Source organism: Pelecanus crispus, chromosome 3 (assembly GCF_030463565.1).
Source record: "Pelecanus crispus isolate bPelCri1 chromosome 3, bPelCri1.pri, whole genome shotgun sequence".
NCBI lineage: Eukaryota > Metazoa > Chordata > Aves > Pelecaniformes > Pelecanidae > Pelecanus > Pelecanus crispus.
The window spans coordinates 16456354-16480386 of record NC_134645.1 but is presented as its reverse complement, the minus strand read 5'-3'; positions in this window follow the sequence as shown (position 1 = coordinate 16480386).

The window sequence follows — 24033 nt, the reverse complement described above, 5'->3', positions numbered from 1 at the left end:
GTTACTCTTGGAGATGTTGGCAGTGAGGGTCTTGCATGGAGAGAGACAATCCCTGCCCCAAGGAGCTGGGAAAGGCATGGGTGGCAGCAGGCAGGTAGGAAGGGGAAGCAGGGAGGCGGGCAGGTCCCAGCAGGTCAGGGTGGCTTCTTCAGAGCACCTAGCACACACAGCCCAGCCTTCCCCTCTGGCTTGGCCACCTTGCTCCCACTGCATGAGGCTGCCTCCCCAGTGGTGTTAGAAAGACTTAAGCCAAACTCCTAAGTACTGACATTAAAAAACCTCAGAAAACTGCCAGAATACTTGTTTATGGTATTTTAAAGCACCTGGTCTTCAGCTGTATCCATGCTGCTCTGGTACCTGCTTTCTATGAATGCAGCACTGATTGCCAAAACACAGTAAATGCTGGGAAATATCTCGAAAAAACAAAATTTTAGGCTTTGATTGTGCCAGTAGAGACATTTCTGCTTAATGTCATGAGGGGTCTCTCCAATGGGTATTTTGCAGCATTTTTACAATGGTACATGTCAGGGTCCCACAGTCAGACAGCAAAGGCAAGGTAGAGACATGGAAAGAGGCAGGTGAATCTGGGAAACCACAGGAGTAAGGGAACATCAGTTATAAGTAACAAAACCTGGCTTATAGTCTCATCAAAAGTTTTCAAGATTTCATCAACAGAAATACACTTCTCTCTTTGGGCTTATAAAAAATGTGTTGTTCCCACATCTGTCTTGGGGAAAAAAGCAGCAGAATCCAGAGGAAACAGAAAAATAAACAAAATAAATAAATTAGAAAAATAAGTAAAAATTTGCGTCAGAGAGAGAATGGGGGAAGACCAAGTACCTTGAGCTAGTTGGTTGAAAGGGTGATGTCTGACTGGAGACAGCTTGTCTTGGTGCCATCCTGCACAGATAGGGGAAGCTGGTGGTTATCCAGAACTTGTCCTGTACAGGGTGAATCAAGTATGGGCAGGTGCAGGTATCATCACTGAGCCTAAGACCTGCATGTTCAACCTGGGGAGCAGAAAAAAATTGTAGTGCAGTGGCTAGGTGGTTTAGACAGAGACTAACTTCTGGCTAGACTTCTTTTGCTCCAAACATTGACCATATCAGTGCTCTGACTCTGACTCCAGCATGGCTTTTTTCGTGGCGGTCTATGAGCATGTAGCACAGAATCTATCACAAAGCCAGTTAACAGCATTTTCTACTGCAATGTATTAATTTCTAATTATTTCTAATGTAAAGCATATGAAAGAGTTTCTGCTTCAGGAGACCTTGTGTTTTTAAAAACCTTGGGCTGTAGTTCAGGTACAAACTAGTGACATTTTGGCATCCTGACAGATCATTCCAAGCTGCTGAGGGAAAACCCTGTCCTATGTGCTATCTTAGGAAAACCTAGTATCTAAAGCAGAAGGCCAGAAATGTTGCTTTTACCCCATGTAAGAGCAGAGTCCACTTCAGCCTGGATCTGGGATCTGGGATCCAAGTGTGAACTTCATCTTACTTCAGAGGCATTTGGCGGTTGGATCTGGTCCCTCTCCTCCTGCAAAAGAAAGGTTCAGTTCTGATACAATTTTTTGCATGTGGTCCAGTACAGCAAAAGTGTGTGCATGTCTTCCTTTGGGAAATGCTTTCTCTTCAGGTCCCTGTGGATGGATGGCATAAGCCTCAGCGAGCAGGCTGGCAGCAGCACCTCCTGAGAGAAACCCTGTAAAATGTCCCTTTGTGGTGTTGGGGCACCCCCTTGCACGTAACTGCAGGTGTCCCATTTTGCCATCCAGTGGAGCCTAATGGATGCCACTTATTGGGAAGGGGGCCAGCTGCATCTTTCTGCCCTGGAGTAGGTGGCACAGCCGCGGCAGTGGGTGAGGTTAGAGGGCTGCTGGCGGCAGCACACGGGAAAGTGGCTAGTCTTGGAGATTCAACTAAAGCTGCCTGGGGTGTTGAGGCATCCCTGACACAGCTCCACAGCCTCGCTGTTGCTCTTTTCTACATGCAGCCGCCCTGGGGCTAAAGCAAAGGGACCTCTGCCACCCCTCAGAGCAAGGCTCGGGCAGGCACCAGGCACTCCCAGCTCACATTTTTAAGCCTTCCTTTGGTGGACTGGGGATTTCCATGCATGACCCTGGTCCTTCTGGATGAGCAGAGGACAGGGCTCTTGTCATGGGCTGTGGCGCACTTGTGTTAAGCAGGTTTTGGGTAGGTGCCATGCACAGATGGATACAAAACATTTCAGCTGTTCCCTTGTTGTTTGCTGCAACAAAGGGACACAATAATTTCACTGAACCCTGCTGATAGTGTAGAAAATGTTTCTCTTCTCTTTTAGCTGCCGTAGCCTTTTTTCTTTCTTTTTTTTTTTTTTTTTTAATGCAGCATGATTCAAACAGGTTTGCTACTGACAACTGAGATCATGATGGCAAAGACAGTTTAAAAAAATATCATTAATTAATTATTTTCTCCCATGCCTGGCTATATCATTTATCAGGCCTTCAATGGGAGCACTGGCCCAGCTCTCTTACCACATGCACACTAATGGCTTGCTCCTCTATTATCCCTTTTGATCAGACACAGGTGGACAACAAGGCCTCCTCCTTGTCTGTTGAAAAAGGTGTACACTGTTGTCAGGGTGATTATATCTAATTACATCCTGGTTAATTATCAGACATGAATAATTATAGCAGAGCTACTCTCCTCCAGAGATAGGTGCATCTTCCAGATGTCACACCACAGTCTCCACAGGGCAATTTCCCAAGACATTTTGTCAGGATGCACCAGCTGCAGAAAGGGTCTGCGAGGGAACCACTAAGACCCACTGGGGACCAAACAGTCCAGTGGCCTTCGCTTGCCCTCCCTGACCTCACAGCTAACTGGGCTGGGTCGCTTTCTATTATTTATACTGGTAATACAGTCACAGATGCCTACGGCCACGTTCAGTGCCTGCGTGGGGGCAGATGCATGAAGGAAAATGCCCCCCCTGCTGCCACACAAATGCTGGCGTGCTGTCAAGCTTGCTACTGCCCAGCAGGCTTGGGCACAGCCACGTCCCCCTGCTGTCTCCTGTTGCCACGGCACTGTCCAGCTGAGCCCAGCACAGGAGGTCCCAGGCCTTCTTCAGTAAGCAGAAACCTTTTGTTTCCTGGCAGAGTCCTAACATGGGTCTAAACCTTCCCCAAAAGACTTCTTGTCACCTGAATTATTGTGCTGGCTTGGCTATCAGAGCTGAGACACTTCTTGTCTCTCCTGGTCCCATTTACCAGTTAATAGCTGATAGTTGGTAGATAGTTTCAGAGTACTACTTAGGCAAAACCTAAATAAGGAACAACTAGATACCATTTACATTAATAATAGCAATGCCTACCTCCAATTAAATAACTCTAAGGTTGGGAGAGCTGTCACTGCATGAGCTTGTGAGGTTAACTGAAATACAAACAGTTCTCAAAACACAAATCTGTCTTCAAATGTGTTAGAGAGCCACCTAGGGTGGAGATACCAAGGTGCCCATTGTGCTGTGGGTATTTGGTATATGGCATTGCTGCCACTCTAGCAACATTTGCAAGAGCAATCCTAATCTGTGTGTCTTGATGGACTAGATCTGGTGGCAGCAATCATCTCAAACCCCATGTATTTACATAGACCACTCCACTTAACCCAAAATGTTACATCCTTACTGTCACTTAATGAAAAGAAAAAATAAAGCATAAAAATAAAATAAAGTAAAATAAAATAAAACAGCTATCAGCTTCCAAGTTTCTTTAGTATAATTCTGACATTCTTTTTACAGTATAAATGTTGAGCCTTACTTTGAGTATTAGTATGTTCTTGGGCTCAACAGATACATCAACAACAACATTTGAGTTTGGATCTGAGCTGTGTTTTTGAATCATTTCTCCCTGGGGTCCCCATGTACCACGCTTTGGTTCACAGTGTGGAGTGTTCATTTCTATCATCTAGTGCGTTTTCATTGGATGCAAATAAACACAGTATGCACCCAAGGAGCATGACTGATGAGTTGTTGCTGCCGAATGTTCGGTCTGTGGGATCAGAGTAGGTCTAGTCCAATGTAAAAGCCCCAAAGGCATGTAGCATGGGTGATGGGTCCCCAGCACCAGCTGTTCACTCCGCAAGCCCACTCCTATCATGACAAACCACTTGCTGCTACAAGCTTAGCAACTGATGTCTGGTGGCATCGAGGCCAATGATAGGTGTGCAAAACATTTTCTGTTCTTAATCAGCTCTGAAATTGCTACTTTTTTAATTCACTCACTCCCCTCTTGCTGCTGAATTGTAACACAGGCCAAATAGGCTTTCTGTTTCCTAGCTGTATATCACAACCTACCTTTACAATATTTATACCAATCACCTCTTTTTCACCTTTTTTTAAAGGTAAACTGTCCAGTCTTTTCAGTTTCTTCTCACATGGGAAATTTCATATGTCCTTTTCCATTCCTGTCACCTTTCTCTGAACTCTGTCTTGCTCTGGTGCAGGCTTCTTGTGAAACTTGGGAGTATTGGGTGACCAGTCCTGCATATGTTAGTCCGAATGTGAATGCATATGCGTCACCGACTTACATTATTAATTGTTTGTATTTTACACATTATTCTCTATCTTGTTCCTTTTGCATTCTAACATCTTGCCTGACCAATAAATTAGAGTTGTGCTCTGCATCCAAATGATCACTGAGCCATCCACAGTGACACTCATCTGCTTTTCCCAAGCCACTGCAGGTAATTGAGAGCCCTGTAAGGCATATGAGCACATCCATTTTTTTCTCCCCTTCAGTGTGCAACACTTTGTCTGAACAGAGCTGAACTTTGTCTGACACCGTGTCACCACCCATTCATCTAGTTGGATTAGGTGCCTCTGAAGTTTCTCACAGCCTTTTCAGAATTTGACTAATTCTGTATTCTTTGCAGATTTGGTGGGTTCACAGCCCCCTTTTTCCAGATCTTTCCTGAATATCCTGAGCCACCCAGGAGGCAGTATGGAACCTTAAATAACCTGAAAGGTAATTTTTGCCATGATGAAACATAGATATTTAAACCCACTTTTTGTTTCCTACCTCAGAGTTAATTAAAACTCTTCTACGAGCAAACATTATATGGGACTTCCCTCCCCACCCCCCCTGTTTTTTTTTTCCTCTTCTCTCAGGACCCAGGGCTGTCCCACCCATATAGGTGCAAGCAGAGAAAACAGGAGTCCATTAAGGTCAGCAAGAGGAGGAATTTTTCCCCACGACCACTCCAAAACACTGAGGACAACTATGGTTCCCAGTGGTACCCACTAACAGACCTATGCCTCCTAGGGGTAGTTTCTCTCTGTTATATTGTAATCAAAAGACCACAATTTTCCTTTTTTCCTCTGTCAGCTCATATTTGCCTGAGGTTTCAGGAGCACTGTGTGTCTGTCCCTATTTTTACTTCAGTTTTATTTTCAGGAAAGAATAGTGCATGATACGGTGTTGCCCAAGAGTGACAGACTCAAACACAGCAAATAGGAGAGGGACAGGAAAGGTGCCAAGCATGAATTAAGTCTGCATTCTGCCAGAACAATGCCGCATCGTACAGACGTGTCCTGGAGCACACAGCACCCTAGTGATAATTCACAGAATTAATTTTCCCAAAATGAAAAAAAAAAAAAAAAGGCAACAGCACAGAAAGGACAAGGCAAATTATCAACACTAATCAGTCTCCCTCTTCCCTTTCCCCTTGTATGATAATTATGATAATTAACAAGCTAACAAGCTTCTAGTAAAAACAGTTCCAGCATTTCAATATATAATTAATATTTACATCCATAACAAGTTGTCATTTATGGTGCATGTTGATTTTATTTTTTCAAAAGAAACTGTGCTTTACACTCAGAAAAGAAAAATCCTTTGAGAACATGCACTAAAAAGGCATCCTAAATTCAGAAACCTTGTGCTTATTTGCTGTTTATTTATGCAGGGATATGCAAGTAGTTTAACATCTGGGTTTCTTACAAATTATGAGTGCACATATGTAAACAGATGCAGTTTCCTTCTTTTTCTTCACAGAAGAGAAGACCACAAATCCACCACCATACTCAAAGTCAGAAAGCAGATGCATCCACAATGCACTGGTGTTTCAGGTGGGTCCTCACACACACATAAACCTTGTATCATTATTTAGTGACCTTTAAAGCCAAGTTCAGGTGACCAGTCATCTGCAGAAATTATGGACCCTTAGTATGGACCCTGCTGCTTGTTGTTGCATGCTTCCTCCAATAAAGCTGGATCTGCTGTATTCCAGCTGCTGGGGAATACAGAGCAGAAGGCAAATACTTCACTAAAATAGGCTCAAATTTCTCAGTGCTCATGAAGGCTAGTAGCCTTGCTCACATATCACAGTGATGACGGACAAGGGTTGCAGAGAACTAACAGTCAACAGCCACCTCTCTTTGAGTATAAAAGCATTCCTCATGGGCAGCTGCATAAACTGCCTGTAACAAACACCTTAAACTTGCAGCTTCTGCTTTACAGCTGAAAGATTTTATAACCTGAGAAATAAGAATAGTAATATCTCAAGGGCAGGTACCAACTGAGTTCCTCTTAACCCATCTGTATGCAATGGCTCTCGTCTCACTCTGTGGCAAACGGTTATCCTCAGATTCTCACAACACGATGGCACTTCAAAGGAGTACCTGAAGGAGACAGGACAACAATTTACACAGAATCAAAAAATAGGTTGAATGATGAAGCAAATCTCTATGGAGATACAGAGAAGAGAAGCAATGGGAGATATATCCAAGAAAAATTCTGGGAAGACTTACTCTCCTTATTCATTCATATTTGACCCAACAACGTATGTTCTTTGGCCAGCGGGTTTTCAGGTTTTGTCTTCCCCACAAGTGCAATAACCAAATTTTCAATTGGCTTGTTCCACCAGCCCAGCCCCAGGGGAGGGGTGGTGCTACTGTGGGGTGGGAGACAGTTCATCCTCTAGCTCCCGAGGGTGGAGACCACAGCCCATGCTTCCGGGGTATCTACTTGGCAGAAGGGTTGGGAACGGGGAACAAGGGGAAGAGAAAGGGAGGGAATACACACCTGGAAAACTAGGGTGGCTTTGAGTCTCTCTAAGACACAGGCATTCAAGAAAAGGAAAAGCACTGTAAATACCCACAGCCTAGACAGAAACTCATATAGAAGTAGCCAACTTCAGAAGGGAGTCAACACTTCGTATTAAGTTGGAACTGAAGGTAGATTTCTATGAAAGTAAAGTTGGACCTGAATTCTGGCATTACTTATTTGCTAGATGAGATGAAATGTGTGGTCTAGATACAGTCAAGTCCAGAGAACCTGAACTAATTAAAACAATTCATTAAATCAGTCGCTCACATCCCAGCTGTGGAGGTGTGCATAAGCGTTCATCTACACCAAGTCATCATTTTGTACAATATTTCATAGGAAAAAAAGAAAGTCATGTACTTGTGCTTCTTTCAAACAACTATGCAGACAGATCCCTGCCAAATGTTGATAGTGGAGTCACCTTGCGGCTGTTTCCCAAGTGACTGGCAAACTTTGAATGAATTCTTTACAAATGGATTACACCCACCTTGGTTGGATACTTGCACAAAATTGATTAAATGTGCACAAAAACTCAGAACAGAAATAGGTCTTTTGTACAAACCTAGAAGATTCCTTCTAAGCTCTGACTCCTGTAGTTATTTCAAGCCTGAAGGAGGGTACTTTGCCATGATGAAATGTAGAAAAAGTATTGTACAGAGGATGCTCAACAGCTGTCGGACCACACACTTGATTAATAAGGGCAAAATAATGACACAAGAGATTTAGATTCTTCCACAAAGCATTTCACCTGCTACCGTATGGCATTTTAATTAAGAAACTAGGACACTACAAGATAAAAGCTTTTAGATTAAATTTATTAAAAATTAACTGATAGTTCTCAAAGTGCAATTTGAAATGGGAAATCTTTATCATTGGCATCAATCTCCAGTAAGTGGGTGTGACTTTTATATGTATAATGTATATTTATACCTATTCTTGTCAGTGGGAAAAAATTTGTTTTAACATTGCAGGTGGCACAAGATAAGACTTTTCTATTTATCTATGTGCAATTTAAGAATTATGGTAGAAGTTAGGCAGTTCAGATGGCGCTGTTAAGCCAGAAAATATTGTGATGTACTGGAATCCCTCTTTTACTGTGGAAACTGAAGCATTTCTCTGCTGGAGAGCCAGTCACCTACTAACTGTGCACTGATCCAACAGTGGGAATATTTAGAGGTTGCTTAGGCAAGGAAATAGTTCAACAGGGTACAGCTATACAGGGGCAAATTAATAGCAGTAAAGCAAAGCAGCCTGTTGTCGGTAAGGAGAAGGATGCAAAACTGCTTTAACAGTGACTAAATAATAAGCTTCAGATGAAAAAGAGGAAATACAGGCACACATTCTTGCAGTTGAATCAAGGAATCCTCTAACAGAGAGACCACGTCTACCTAGACCAAGTCTACCTAGACATGATTCTGAAGGAAAACTACCAAATGGAAAAAGAAGTTGAATAATTTAGAGAGCTTCACCCTTTTCCAACTCTTCAGCAGGATGAGAAATAGAAATAGAACAAAGGTATATAAATGTGCTTATTATTTCTTCAGATCTTTCTCTCTCATGTTCTGCTAAGTAGTTTGTAACACTATCTTAGAGTCAGGTGCAAAGCCTGTCTGTGACTTTGTATGCTTGCACTGGGTCTGTCTGCAGCCCCAAAGTACCCCCAAGGATGCAGTTTTGGAAAGGGCTGGGTGTGTAGTAGTGGCAAGTCTGCAGCTCACACGGCAAAGGCAAGACCCCTTCCTGAGATCTGGAGCCACTGGGCTGTGAGATCCCATTGTGAGAAAATTCTGGTTAGAGGTAATTTTGGCTCACTTTGGACTGACACTAATCTCAAATACACAAAAATTTCTCACAGATGGGAAACTTTGCTTCTTAGTCAGTGGTGAAGTAAAAGTTTGGCATGGTCTTTACCATATCCTTGGAGGATGCCCCAACAATGCTTCACTTGCTGGACATGCAAGATTCATTCTTAGCACATGCAACTCAATTTTACCAGGAGAAAGAAGACCACTGACTGCTTTACTCATCCTGTACAGTTAAGATCTTTTCAATAGCCTGGGTTCAGGCCATGGGGACTTGGGAAACAGTGACTCAGATCTTAAAATCAAAAGCCATCACTCTGCTGCACATTCAGATTTTCAAAGGGCCCCTGCTTGACTGAATGTGTTTTAAATTAGAGTAGAGAAGGAAACAAATCTGTTCACACAATAAATAAATCTTCCACTTCAGGTACACAATGCAAGACTTGGAGAACCAAGAAGCTTTTCTCATCTCAGGACATGGCAGCAATAGGGAAATAGCCCAGAGTAGCTGCTCTGTATGTAATCTGTCCAGCTTGGACACACGCATTTTCTACTGAGCGCTGCCTACATTTCACCAGTTCTGGAGGTGGGTTTAGTGGAGTGACCAAAAGGCATTCTTTCTGAGGAATAAGGGCATCTGTTTAAGGAGCTGATTCAGAGCATTGTTTTAAATTCAACCTCACACACACACACTCACTTCTCACTTGCTTTGTAATAGCCTCCCCATGAGGGCAGGCACTGAGCCTACAGAAATGTAGGTACATTTGCTGGGGAAAGACAGCTTTTCATGATGATAGATACACTGATGTCCTGTATTTTGCTCTTTTACTGCTGTCATTTTAGCAGATGTGCTCTCAGTAATAGGTGTGCTGTTTCCATTAGTCCTCAGGACTTCCCTTTATGTTGTTCTATAAAAACACCCAAGCACCAGGTGGTGTGAGGTCCCCATGACTGCCAGGGCAGGACACCTCTTCAGACTGCAAGGAGGTGGGCGCACTCCAGTGTACCACTTTTCAGCCCCCAGAGAGGCTACAGCGTGTAACGCAGAGCTCCCGGCTTCAGCCCGGACAATCCACCGCCTCACGGCCATGCTGGCTAAAGCAGAAGGTGGCTGGAGCAGATCAGAAGCTGCACTAAGGTTTGCCCAGCCATGCGGATGGGTGAGTTGGGCAGGTGGTGTTAGCAATGAGGAAGAGTGAATGGGTTTGATCTGCAGTCAATCTCAAATGCTTCTGAATCAACTGGACACACTCTTGTGCCTGCTCAGGGATGGCAATACCTGAGATGGGCACGGGATGGGAATGCATCATCATGCAACTCTCCCTCCAGCCATGATAACACAGTCACATCTGTGGACAATTCCCAGCACCTAGAGAGAGCTAGGAAGAGACAGTAGCTCTTGACGATCCTGCTCTGGGTGAGATTTCCAAGGCAATGGCTCCCTGGAACTTCCCTTTTGTTCCCAGACGAAGCCATCTGCCACTCCCCTGACTCAGCCTGAGACTAACAGCAATCCTTTATTCTCTGCCAGTGCTACCCCAAACAGAGCTTTTAAGTCAAGAGCCCCTCATTGCTAATACATATAAATCTAAAAAGATTCCTTAAGAATCAGTGTAAGTTCTTCATGTAAGTATGTGGTCTGCATACAGAAAAAAGAGGGAGAGAGAAGGAGAAGAGAAGAAGAAAGGAAGGAAAGCAAGCAAGTCCATGCCCAACACCACAGACTTTGACTCCACCCATTACAAAACACAGGGACAGGCATAATTCTCCTCACTGTACTCCTATGAGAAAGTGAAGCACACTCTCACTCACATGCTCTTTCTTTCTCTTTTCTTAATGCTCTCAGAGACTTCTCTCTGAGAGCAGCAGTCATCCTTGCTGCAAGTTTCTTTAAATCTTAATTGGATAACCTTCTAGATTCTGGGGTGCCCTTTGTCAGAGGAATTCCTGGACCTATAGACCCCTGTTTGGTGAAGTTGAGAGCTGCTAAATTAACAAAGGACTGACTGAAGATACAATTCTTTGTTCATAGTAGAAATCCTGTTTTAGCAGCAACTACTTTTAAGGAACCCTATAATAAAATATGCATGCTTGTACATTCATGTTACTGAATTTTATTTCATGTCAAGTAAGACTGAATTTATGAATACCATGACCTGTGCATGTTCTACATTTATTGAATTTGGACCTTAGGCTGCATGCTTGCTACCCTCAACCTTAGAGATCCCAAATGTGTAGGTACTATTTGAACTAATTTCCCCAAATCTGTTCCATTTCTTCTCTCCGAGTGCACCTGTGGCTTTTAGTCACATGCAAAAAGCCCCACACATAACAAGCAAGCTTTTGCTAGAAAGGGAGCACAGGGATGTGCCAGAGACACGGCTGCAGCCCCTAGACCCTTGGCCACGTTTCCCTGAGCATAGGCACAGGCCCGCTGCCCACCTTTCCCTCCACAGCAAGTTTTGCCTTCTGGCCTTCTCTCTGCACATGTGTCGAAGGAAAATGCCCGTTGCCTTGCCTTCTTACAGGCCATTCACATAAGGGAAATTCAGGAGCTTTGCCTTAGTCGGGATGTGCCAACATTTGAGTCAATGGCAAACCTGATTTATTTTTTCTCACAGTAGGTATGAATGTGCTTCTGTGCAGAGTAACAGAAGATATCCTCTACCACCCCCCTCCTCACTGCCTATTTGTTTTCTCCCAGTTAGTGTCTGTGAGGAAATCCTCTTGGTAAAGCCAGTTAATAAGATTAGATAAATGTCTTTGAAACCAAAATGCTGATATAAAAATCAGAACAACAGAGCACCAGCTGGCTTTTCTTTTGCTCATTCAAATGCAGCAGGAACGCTGCAGCCAGTAACGTGCAAACTGGGAGTGATAATCAATAAGCAGTGAAACAAGAGCAAGATGCCTCTGGAGGAATTTTCCCTTGGTGAGAAAGATGGATTAACTCTAATTCTCAAGGCAACTGAACAAAAACATTTGCCTAAATTCAGACACAATTTAAATACTGCTCCAGTGAAACGTGACAGCCTGAAACAGCAGTGAAACAAGATCCTCCAGTCACAGCCCATGATCTTATTTAATGTTGGCACTGGCCTTTTTTTAATGCAAGGTAACTGCTGCACTGTACAATAAGGAACACACATATTAACACTATATAATGATTAAAGGCTGTTTAGTTAAGGACACCAGGTGAGAGAATGATATTACTGACTATTATAGCTCTGTGCAAACAGAGGCACACAATTCTGGGTAGCTTATCCAGCAGGATGCTGTGTACACAGCAGGCTAAAGACAGAAACATTAACTAAGTCGCAAGATTCAGATCATTTATCTTATCATCGCATGGGGGAAGAGTTTATCTTTCAAGCAGGCACACCTGCTCTCCTTGTAAAACTTTACTTGCGTGATTACCAAGTGTGTTATCCTTTCTTACTCAAACATGCTGCTGCAGGAGTGGGACAGAGCTGAGGGTGAGTGTCTGTCCCTCTTTGAAAGAGCACCCAGCCCTGCATCTGGACATCCTCACTCGTGCAGGAACACCTGCCCCACCTCGGGGCACCAGCACATGGCAGCAGCAAACAACCTCCATGACCCATTCACCTCACCCGCGAGAAGGGTGCTGGGGCTAAAATCGAAGATGCTTTAGAGGCTTTTACAGAACCAACACAAACTTCTCATTTGTGCTTCTGCCCTATGGGATTAAGTGATGGGAATTAAATTTAGGAATCTAATTAAATTTGAGAATGTAATGGGATGTGTTAGTGTGGTGAACTGGGTTGAAAATCTCATTGACCTGGATTTTGAAGGAAACATGGAATGTCTTCCAGACAACACTTACGTGAAATGTCAAAACTCTGGCCAAAGGAAGAACTCTGTAAGGGTGGCATCAAACCCATGTGGATGAATGTCACCTCAAAAAGTGTGTTGGATTAAGCAAAGATCATATAAATGCTGGAAGTTGGGACTGGCCTCTGAAGAGGTTACATTAGGGATGAGAAAGTGTGCCACCAAAGTCCAGCTGATCTGACCTCAACCTTACCCAAAAAAACAAAGTAAAAAAAAAAAAAAACTGGCATGAAATATAATGAAAACCAGCGTAAATGAGGCTCTTCTGAAGCAAAGACATCATAAGTGTGATGATCTGAAATCTAGATGAAGGCTTGACCACCAGGCCTTGTGAGGGAGGGTGATGTAAAAGGTAGAAGAAAAGGCAGGATGGCTAATGGGAAGGAGGCTGTAAAAATGGAAACCACTGCATCCTAGGAAGCTGTGAACTAAAAAAGGGACTGAGTAGGCTCCATCTCAACGAGCCTGAAAAAAAATGCGTCATGTGAAGCTGTCAGATCAGTGGCAATATTTTTAACAATATTTCAAATGAGGAAGGGGCAAGGGAGATCTGAATTAAGTGCATGGCATTGTTCCAGAGCAAAAAGCCAAACCCTGCATGCTGATTTAAGGAAGATCAAGAGGAAAAAGACCTTTATTTATTAGATGATTATAGAATGACCAGGACCCATCAACAGGAGATGTTGCAAAGGCAGATGTGGTCCTAGTGTACAGCATGTGAAGTAAAGCCAGTGCAGACAGGCAGGTGGATATTTCTGCCGTTATGCTAGATGGTGGTGCAACCTCACCTGCAAGACTGAGAGGGTTGTTCAAGACTGGTCCCATGGATGAGGAACCAAAAGCAGAACAGGTGCAGGGAAAGGCTACAGGGTATATCCAGGAAATAACGAACCTATTTGATGAGGCTGAGCTTGTTTAGCCTAGCAATATGAAGACTGAGAACAGATACGGTTCCTTATAAATACATCGAAGTGATGTGTAAACATTAGATAGAAAGAAGAGCTACCCAACAAAAGGACAGTACTGGCACAAGAACAACTGAATATGAATGGGCCGTGAAAAAAATTGGATACTAGAAGAAGGTTTCTAAGCAACCTGACCAAGGTTCTGATACAGCAGTACAGCAAACAGAAGAGCAGAAGAGACAAATTATTTCTGGTATTTGATACAGCTGAAAGCGTGCAATCTGGTTGGCTGTAACAGCAGCATACAGCACCTCGGAGGCCCCTTCTAGTCCCATCCTTGGAATTTCTAAATGCTTTTTACTAATTGGAGGGGAAACTACATATACAAAAGTCAAACTCAGGATCTTTGGAAAATTTGGATAAAAACACCTGAATAAATAGAACTTATATTAGGCCAGTCTTTAGAAGTCAAAAGGAAATGATAGCTGCCTCTTGATTGCTAACAGCTGCAATCCCTGCCATCCAGCAAGGGTGTTGGCAAGTGAATCCCCACCGTCACAGACCCACCGACGTACACGACCAGTGCACTTGCACTCACACGCTGTTTCCTTCCTGAAGGAAGTCTTAAGGGCGCAGGAGTGGGCTGTCCCCATGTGCTGTAAGACCAACTGGTGGGGAAGACGACTGGCCTGGCTGAATAGGGAGCTTTTGCTGGGACTCAGGGAAAAAAGGAGAGTCTACCGCCATTGGAAGAAGGGGCAGGCAACTCAGGAAAAGTACAGGGATCTTGTTAGGTCATGCAGGGAGGAAATTAGAAAAGCAAAAGCCCAGCTAGAAATCAATCTGGCCACTGTTGTAAGAGATAATAAAAAATGTTTTTATAAATACATCAACAATAAAAGGAGAGCCAAGAAGAATCTCCATCCTTTGCTGGATGTGGGGGGGAACAATTGTCACTGAGGACAAGGAAAAGGTTGAGGTACTTAACTCCTTCTTTACCTCTGTGTTTAATAGCCAGACCAGTCATCCCCAGGGTACTCAGCCCCCTGTGCTGCAAGACAGGGGCGGGGAGCAGAATGGAGCCCTCATAGTCCAGGAGGAAGCAGTTAATGACCTGCTACGCCACCTGGACGCTCACAAGTCTATGGGGCCGGATGGGATCCACCCGAGAGTATTGAGGGAGCTGGCAGAGGAGCTTGCCAAGCCACTTTCCATCATCTATCAGCAGTCCTGGTTAACAGGGGAGGTCCCTGATGACTGGAGGCTTGCCAACGTGATGCCCATCTACAAGAAGGGCTGGAAGGAGGACCCGGGGAACTACAGGCCTGTCAGCCTGCCCTCGGTGCCAGGAAAGATTACGGAGCAGTTGATATGGAGTGAACTCAACAGGCAAGTGCAGATCAACCAGGGGATCAGGCCCAGCCAGCATGGGTTCATGAAAGGCAGGTCCTGCTTGACCAACCTGATCTCCTTCTATGACCTGGTGACCCGCATGGTGGATGAAGGAAAGGCTGTGGATGTTATTTACCTGGACTTTAGCAAAGCCTTTGACACAGTCTCCCATAGCATTCTCCTTGGGAAGCTGGCAGCTCATGGCTTGGACGGGTGTAGTCTTCACTGGGTAAAAAACTGGTTGGGTGGCTGAGCCCAGAGAGTAGTGGTGAATGGAGTTAAGTCCAGTTGGCGGCCGGTCACAAGCGGTGTTCCCCAGGGCTCTGTTTTGGGGCCAGTCTTGTTTAATATCTTTATCAATGATCTAGATGAGGGGATTGAGTGCACCCTCAGTAAGTTTGCAGATGACACCAAGTTGGGTGGGAGTGTCGATCTGCTGGAGGGTAGGATGGCCCTGCAGAGGGACCTGGACAGGCTGGATCGATGGGCCAAGGCCAACTGTATGAGGTTTAACAAGGCCAAGTGCCGGGTCCTGCACTTGCGTCACAACAACCCCATGCAACGCTACAGGCTTGGGGAAGAGTGGCTGGAAAGCTGTCTGGCTGAAAAGGACCTGGGGGTGCTGGTTGACAGCCGGCTGAACATGAGCCAGCAGTGTGCCCAGGTGCCCAAGAAGGCCAACAGCATCCTGGCTTGTATCAGGAATGCTGTGGCCAGCAGGAGCAGGGAGGTGATTGTCCCCCTGTACTCGGTGCTGGTGAGGCCGCACCTGGAATACTGTGTCCAGTTTTGGGCCCCTCACTACAAGAAGGACATTGAGGTGCTGGATCGTGTACAGAGAAGGGCAACAAAGCTGGTGAAGGGTCTGGAACACAGGTCTTATGAGGAGCGGCTGAGGGAACTGGGGTTGTTTAGCCTAGAGAAGCGGAGGCTGAGGGGAGACCTTATTGCTCTCTACAACTACCTGAAAGGAGGTTGTAGTGAGGTGGGTGTTAGTCTCTTCTCCCATGTAGTTAGCGATAGGACAAGAGGAAATGGGCTCAAGCTGCACCAGGGGAGGTTTAGATTGGATATTAGGAGAAATTTCTTCTTGGAAAGGGTAGTCAAGCATTGGAACAGGCTGCCCAGAGAGGTGGTGGAGTCACCATCCCTGGAAGCGTTCAAAAAATGGGTAGACGTGGCACTTTGGGACATGGTTTAGTCTAGTCTACCCTTGATTGGTTTAGTGTGGACTTGGTAGTGTGGGTTAATGGTTGGACTGTATGATCTTAAAGGTCTTATCCAACCTAAACAATTCTATGATTCTATGAGCCTGCAGAAGCCACAGCTATAGATGACAGTGCTGCAGATGCAGGGAGGCAGGGCACTTTCCATCATGTGTCCTGTCTTTCCCACAGACAGGACTGCACCTTGCTTGGACGTCAATGAAAATAAACTACCAAAATATCCATAGCATAGCTTTGACACAGTCCACATTGAATTAACCTCTGTGAATCCAGAACATGTATTTGCAGAAGTGGTTGCTCACTCCTGATCTGTACATATCATCACACAATGAAACTGAGAAATACAGTTCAGTTCAGACGATTTATAATCTCAGTTAGGACAGCCAGTCACAGCCACAGTGCAAATAATAAACAAAATGCAGTTGTAATGCTCAGGTCCCTCTCCTGAGATCAGTAGTGTCTCTCTTGCTTCAGTACATTAACCTGGTTTAAAGTAAGGGATGCTAAGATTCTCTGTTGGGCACTATCTCATATTACGTGGTACAGATAGTCAACCAAACAAAAAAACAACCGAGCAATAAAACCCCCCTGGCTTTATACATATGCAAATCACATGGAAGACGTCAGCCAAAAAAAAGAAAAAAAAAAAGGAAGGAAGAAAGATTACAAATCAGGTTAAATTGGCCAGTATTTCTAGCATGAATAATAGACTGTAAATAAATAAACAACAATGGTGTGTGGTAAAGCTTTAAAGCTCACAATGTGATTCCTCATGTCAAGCAACTACTGATTAATCTGAATAGAAATTAACAGCAAACTGGAAGATAATTGTGTAGCAGCTCTGTCTATTCTGGATCCAGAGAGCAGGTGCTGGGCCACATCTGCCTCTGAGGATAGCAGAGAGACCATTATTCTTAACCAGAAAACACCCTGTCCCACTTTTACACAGAAGACTCAGGAGGACAGGGAAATGCTATCAATTTGATGGCCATCAGTTCTGTAATCATCCCACAGCTATGCCCTCAGAGACGTATTTAGTATCAGATGCATTTTTCAACCAAATAAATATTCCAGACTTCAGTATTAATACACCATTAAAATGACACCATCATGCTACATAGAATACTATAAATTAGACCTTGAATATAACAGGCCAGACAGAAATAGCTATTACTCTCTCCCCTGCCCCACTTTCCCCATCTCCGCCTACCCTCCCAAAGAAAAGTATTTGGAAAGGAAGCAGAAAAATTGCTTCCTTGTAACAATGCCTGTGACTTTGAGACAGACACTCTTTCTCTGCTGATGCAGGTCTCTAAATATCAAGAAATAAGTGCCGAAAGGATCAGCCACAGGACATTTTCAGTTCAGAGGGTGGTGTTGACGAGGTGAGCTGGGTTTGCTTTATCTTCCCTCCTGCCTCTCCCTCACCTCATCTCTCCTTATCCCCGCCCTTTGGCACTATATAAACCAGAGGGCAGGGCATCCAGCTGCTTCCCCAGCAGAACAATGTTTGGGCAGAGTCCATGTTGACACAAGAGCATTATATCCTGAAGGGTCAACGGCAGCTTTTTTTTTTTTTTATTACTTTTTCTTTACCAACTACATAGAATTAACCTTCCACTTTTGCACAAATGCCATTGGTCCAAAATTTATGAGCTCATCTAATTGACATCTCCTATCATTGTACTATCCTGCCGGTTTGAAAGTATTATTATTTTCCCATTAAAACAATTAGAAACCCTCCCCTTCCTTAACATTTAATAAAGTTACATGTAGAAGATGCACATAGCACTGGTTAGACAACCAAGACCCCCTTCTCCCATCTTGGGCTATTCTGAGCAAGGATTATCTCAGCTAAAAGTCAAACACAAAATCACAGTATACCAGCCTGTGGTCCAAATGCTGGCTAACTCTGTACCTTAGTATCTACTCCCTCATGCAGCAGAGAGCTGTCCAAGGGCTCGGTATGCTGTACATAACCCCCTTCCACAGCACACCTATGCTACTTGGTCCTGTGGTCCTTAGGAATGGTAAACTTTATGGAAGTTTACCATATGGAAGGGCCTACAGTGTACAGCCTGTTTGAGAAGTACCTTTGTATGAAGGGGTAAAACCGCTTCAGTCACCTAGAGGCAACAGCCCAGCCAAAACACTCTGTTTGACTGCTGTTTCTGGGAAGCAGAAACATTCCTCACCTCTTCAGAAAACATCCCACTCCACAAAATGCAGTTAAGGTGGAGTTTAGCTAGTGGAGTTGCTTGCAGAGAGGTGTTTCGGACACAGTTCCACCTATTACACAAGAAAGTAGCGTTACTAGCAAAGCTCCTCCCAGATTGGAGACTGACATTCTCAGGACAAGAGGCCCGTGATTCTTCTAGCTATTCTAGGCACATTTTCTCTATACACCATAAGTTTCCTTCCGGTGGCAATACACTCCACAGTCTATTAAAAATGGACTATCTGATGGTGCTTGAATTTGCCTTCTTTAATGGGATCTCTACCAAAATCAGCATAAGGAACTTCAGAAACACACCCCCACCCACTCCACTTCTAAACATTGACTGCATGTCAATAGTTCAGTGTCCAGGCATTTCAAATACAAGACAATAAAATCAATTAAAGGAAAGATATATATTTTTTGTAAAGAAACTTCCACCGTTCTTTTTTCCAAGCAAAGTCTTTGTGTGTTTGCTCTTCCAAAACACAATGCTGTGGTATCTCAGAGTTTCTGAAGTGGCAGTGTAGGCACTGTAATCTTATGTTTCATTGAGTGCTCGTTCAAAACAGCTGTATGTTCTATATAAAACGTGTTTACATAGTAAATGTACTTCCTGTAGACACAAAGAAATGTTAATGAATAACCATTCCTCCATTTCAAATTTTACAGGGCTGTGGGAAGGATCAGTGCATGACAAAATAGTTAATGTTCACGCACTTTCTGGCACATGAAATCTGTTACTACAACTAATCCCTTACAGAGAAAAGAAAACATGGAAAACAAACTGGCACTAGCTGGTTCTACTATGCTTTTTTTTTTTTTTTCTTTTTGTAGAGAAACTGTGAGATGCATATACATGGGAGAGGAACAGAGGAGATATTCAGTGGAGAATGCCAGAAGGCACGGACTCTTTTTGGTAAGCAAGGCTGTTGTCTTTAATTGTATCTATTGTCTTGGATTCTCACCTTCAGAAAAAATGCCAGTTTGATCTCACACAGTATTCACTACCCATATTTACATCCTATTGCCTGGGGCCCAGGAAAAGCAAACAACAGGCATTTTCCTTTCAGTCAATTTCTATCTGAAAAATCTATGACTTAAAAGACTTCTTAAATAACAGATCTGCATTTATCCTCAAAAATTTTTAAAAAGCAAAAATCAGGTGACCTAACCTATAGCATTGCCCCTGAAAAGGCCTCAAAAAGAAAACTGATTTCTACTCTAGGTGAAGTTCTTTCTGAAACACAAAAGTATTAAAGAATTAAGAATTTGGTGTATAGCTGTGAAGTCCCACACATGAACCCCACTACCCTGTGAAGTAAGCCGCTACATTAATTAGGCTTTGCTATACAGCAATTTTATCTGAAATACATAGCTCTTTCTTCCAATCCCCTGAAAATATGCAAGCCTGAAAAAGCAGCACAATCCACTTCAAGGCAAACCCAAACAGCATGGGGCAGATCCTTAGTGGAGTAAAGGATCTGCACTGAAGTAGATGGAACAGGAACAGTTTACGCCAGCCACGAATCTGCTCCGCATCTGCAGACCAATTTATAAAAAAAAGGTGATACACCATACACGGACCAGATGCAATAATGTAGTATAAGGCAAAACCAAGCTCTTCTGGGGATGTTCCAACATTTCTACACAAGATTTCACAGCATACAAAAATTACTTCATGTGAATGAAAATCTTTTTTAACTGCAACCTCCCTGCATGGTTTGAAAGTGCTACTGTGGACAAGGTTTTTGAAGGCCACCCAAAGAGCAATGCTCAACTATATCTTCTTCACAGGCTGGCATATGAATAGCACATTTCAGTTTTAACAGACTGAAAAATCATTGCCACAACAATAAGGCTGAGACCTCAGAGCAATTTTCTCAATAAACACATTCCCTGACAATTATTATTTTTGTTCAAAAGATATATTTTGCTTTTGAGATAAGATTTTTCGTGATATCACAACAATTAACAAAGGACAATCTGGAATTTTTTCTTTTAGGAATGTCAATACTTTCTTACGTTTTGCAATAAACAATAACTTATTAAAATAACTATTTATTAAATTCAAAAAACTCATTCTCTTAAACTACCTGAGGAGTTGATGAACTCCTGAAAAATCTGAAAAGTCCTCAGCAAGTATTGTGGTGAATGTGATGAACCTCTATCTAATTAATAATAAAAAAGTTGGGGTTGTTCAGCCTGGAGAAGAGAAGGCTGCAGGGAGACCTTATTGCGGCCTTTCCGTACTTAAAGGGGGCCTATAGGAAGGATGGGGACAATCTTTTTAGCAAGGCCTGTAGTGACAGGACAAGGAATAATGGATTTAAACTAAAGAAGAATAGATTTAGACTAGACATAAGGAAGAAATTTTTTACAGTGAGGGTGGTCAAGCACTGGAACAGGTTGCCCAGAGAGGTGGTAGAGGCCCCATCCCTGGCAACATTCAAGGCCAGGTTGGATGGTGCTCTGAGCAACCTGATCTAGTTAAAGCTGTCCCTGCTCACTGCAGGGGGGTTGGGCTAGATGATCTCTAAAGGTCCCTTGCAGCCCAAAGCATTATATGATTCTAATAAAATGCTGTTTGCAAAACATTTTTTTCAGAGGTGTTCAATTTCTCCAAAAGTGACCTGAAGCAAATGAGGAGGGAAAAAAGTTTCACCAGAAGCAACATCCACAATTAAAGACACATATAACAAAGCTGATGAAATCAGAAGAAAACTTGATTTCTTTATACTCATTTTAAGAAAAGAGGTAAGAAAGTAAATGTCAGGATGCAATGCTATTTTGAATTACCAAACACTGCCACCATGTGTTCACTTCGGTAACTATCAGGCTGCTTGAAAACAGCTAGATTAAGTATTAAAAGATAAAGTAAATCAAATTTGTTGCTCTACCTCTTCATGTAAAATGTTTTTGTATAATGCAATAGTAATGATAACCTCAAAAAGCTTTTAAGTATTTTTAGCCACTTGTGTTATGTTCATATAAGAACACATGGTTCTGTTTCTAACCCCTTCTATCATTGTGGAGAGTACTAACTAGAGAATGACAAAGAGAAAATAACAGACAAGCTTTGTTTCCATACACAGATGCCTACCATAATTGGTTTCATTGTGTTTGTGTAATGCCCACCTCAATAAACTTCTAGTTCATCTTGATAGACCCTACAAGATACCAAAACCCACAAACGTTCACACAACTACAACATAATTATTTCAGAGATCGGCTTTTCTTCAAATGTTTATGTGTATGAACAAAAACATTCATATAGTGATGGAGACCATGGATTCAGAGGACTTCCTACAACATTAATTTTCACTAGTTCTAATGTAAGCAGCAAAGGTTCTCTACTCTTACTTGAAAACTATATCCATTCCAATTTGAATTAAGAGCATTCAATTTCTTATTGTTTAATACAATCTCTCACCTGAAAACTCCCCTCAAGGTGCAAGGCAGGCAGAGGAACTGCATCTCACTACTGAAAAGCTAAAATTATTAGAGATGCTCCTCTTCTCATTTAGATGGGATATTCAAGAAGATGCAAAGGAATTCCAACGACTTAGCCAAAAAGATGGATACCTGATTTTCTTCCATGTTTTCAAAACTTCTGTCATAAATTCTGAGTTAGGATGCCTAACGTTAGCTTGTAAGATCAGAAAGTATTAGAAACAAATTCTCAGCTATTTTTAATTAATACACACACACACTCAAATTGATTAACTGAACTCGGAAGAACTGACTGAAGAATCATCACTCCCTCATCAGCATTATCCAGGTAACCAAAATATTTCAATGACCTTCCTCAGAGGATGCTGCAGATCCCACATCTATGTCTGTACAGATTCATTGAGTGGATACTAGCTCCAGGAAAATGCAGGCCTCGGGGAGCAAGGCCAACAATTAAAACACATGCAAGTAATACTTGGATGAAATACCACACTTGCAAGAAAACATTCTTTGGTACAATTGTAGATATTTGAAAATTCAAGAATGGAAGAATTTTTTAAAAAGACTGAACAATTACTTGAATGCCTAATGGATGACTATGCAGTTTTGGACAGCTCAGTTCCAGAATTAATTCCCTTTAGGACAACAAAAATCAGAACACTTGCATTTAAAGTGATGCATTTTGTCAGCATTACTTATGCGTGTACCCACCGGATGTCTTTGGTTATGCCAAGCTTCTTTTGCTCTCGGGAATACTGAGTATTCAGAGTCAAGATTCTTTCTAGCATCTTAAAACTCAAAGTGACTCCAAACAGATGGCAAAGATGAATAACTGAAATGGAGAAGTCATTTCAAGTAACTGATAAAGGACAAACCCCATGATCTTTACCATGTCTCTTGCCATTTGTTCTTCAATGTGCATTGTTGAATATACACTTATTGTGCAGCTCTATTCTGCAAGTCTTTTAACAGCAGGAAGAAACCATAAGCCCCACATGCAGCTTTACTGGCAAATGACAGCTTTAAGTCAGAATAAATTTGATTGTCTGTTCCAGATTTGTCTAAATGGTAGATGGTAGCAGTGTTCCCATCAGAGAGCTTCAGAGGTAGGAAAAACAAACTGGAAAAGCATCTTTCACAAAATTGCCAGAAGTCCATCATGTTTCTTACTGCAGACTTAATGCAGCAAATAACATCTATGGCACTAATTAGTAAAGGAGAAGCTGCTGATGTGCTCCATCTTAGGTAAAAGCTTATAAAGAGAATAGCATAAAGAACATTTTAGTAAAGTTTAAATATGGGAACAAAAGGAGAACTTATGTTGTTGAAAATATACATCTGTGGTCTATAAGGTGCTTTTCAGTACAAGAACATACTTTCAAAAGGACAAAGCGTGTCAGCTGTTTATGTACTTTTAAACCATGACTCCATGTTTTAATTTCTTGATCTCTTTCCTACAATAAACATGTAAAGTTAAATAAATTTTTTGCCGTACAATACTTATCACCCACCCCCCTGCAATACTTACCACCATCAAAACAAGTGTCACCTTAAATGTTACTACCAAGCTACACTTAGCAGAAATTAACATGTCTGAGCAAACTCTATGGGCACAAAATAAACCTTCAAAAATATAATTAGGATTTGCTAACTGAGGTGTTAAAAAAAGCTGGAATTTCAGATTGTGGCTCATACACTGCATTTGATTCATTATTCTCTATTCCTAGTTTTAATCCTTTTTACCTAGTTCACACTTCTTCACATCATTTAGTTCCACAGGAACAAAAAAAACCTTTAGAAAATTACATAGCTAGATTTCAAACACACACAATATATTGCAAGAGTAGCATAAAAGAAGCAATTTGATCTTAGTTTATATCCGTCTCCCACACCAAATAAACTGAACTAGTCACTGTGATTTCCAGTCAAGAAACATTGCAAAGAATCTTATTAAAATGTAACTTGAATCTCTAACCCTTTGTAGAGCCAAACATTCTCCAGACATTACCCTCTGGTTTTACTCTCAATAGGAGAATGCAAACGGATAGAGATTGGTGGTCTTCTGCGAATCTGTTCAACTGACGCATCCCTTTGAAATTCTACCCTT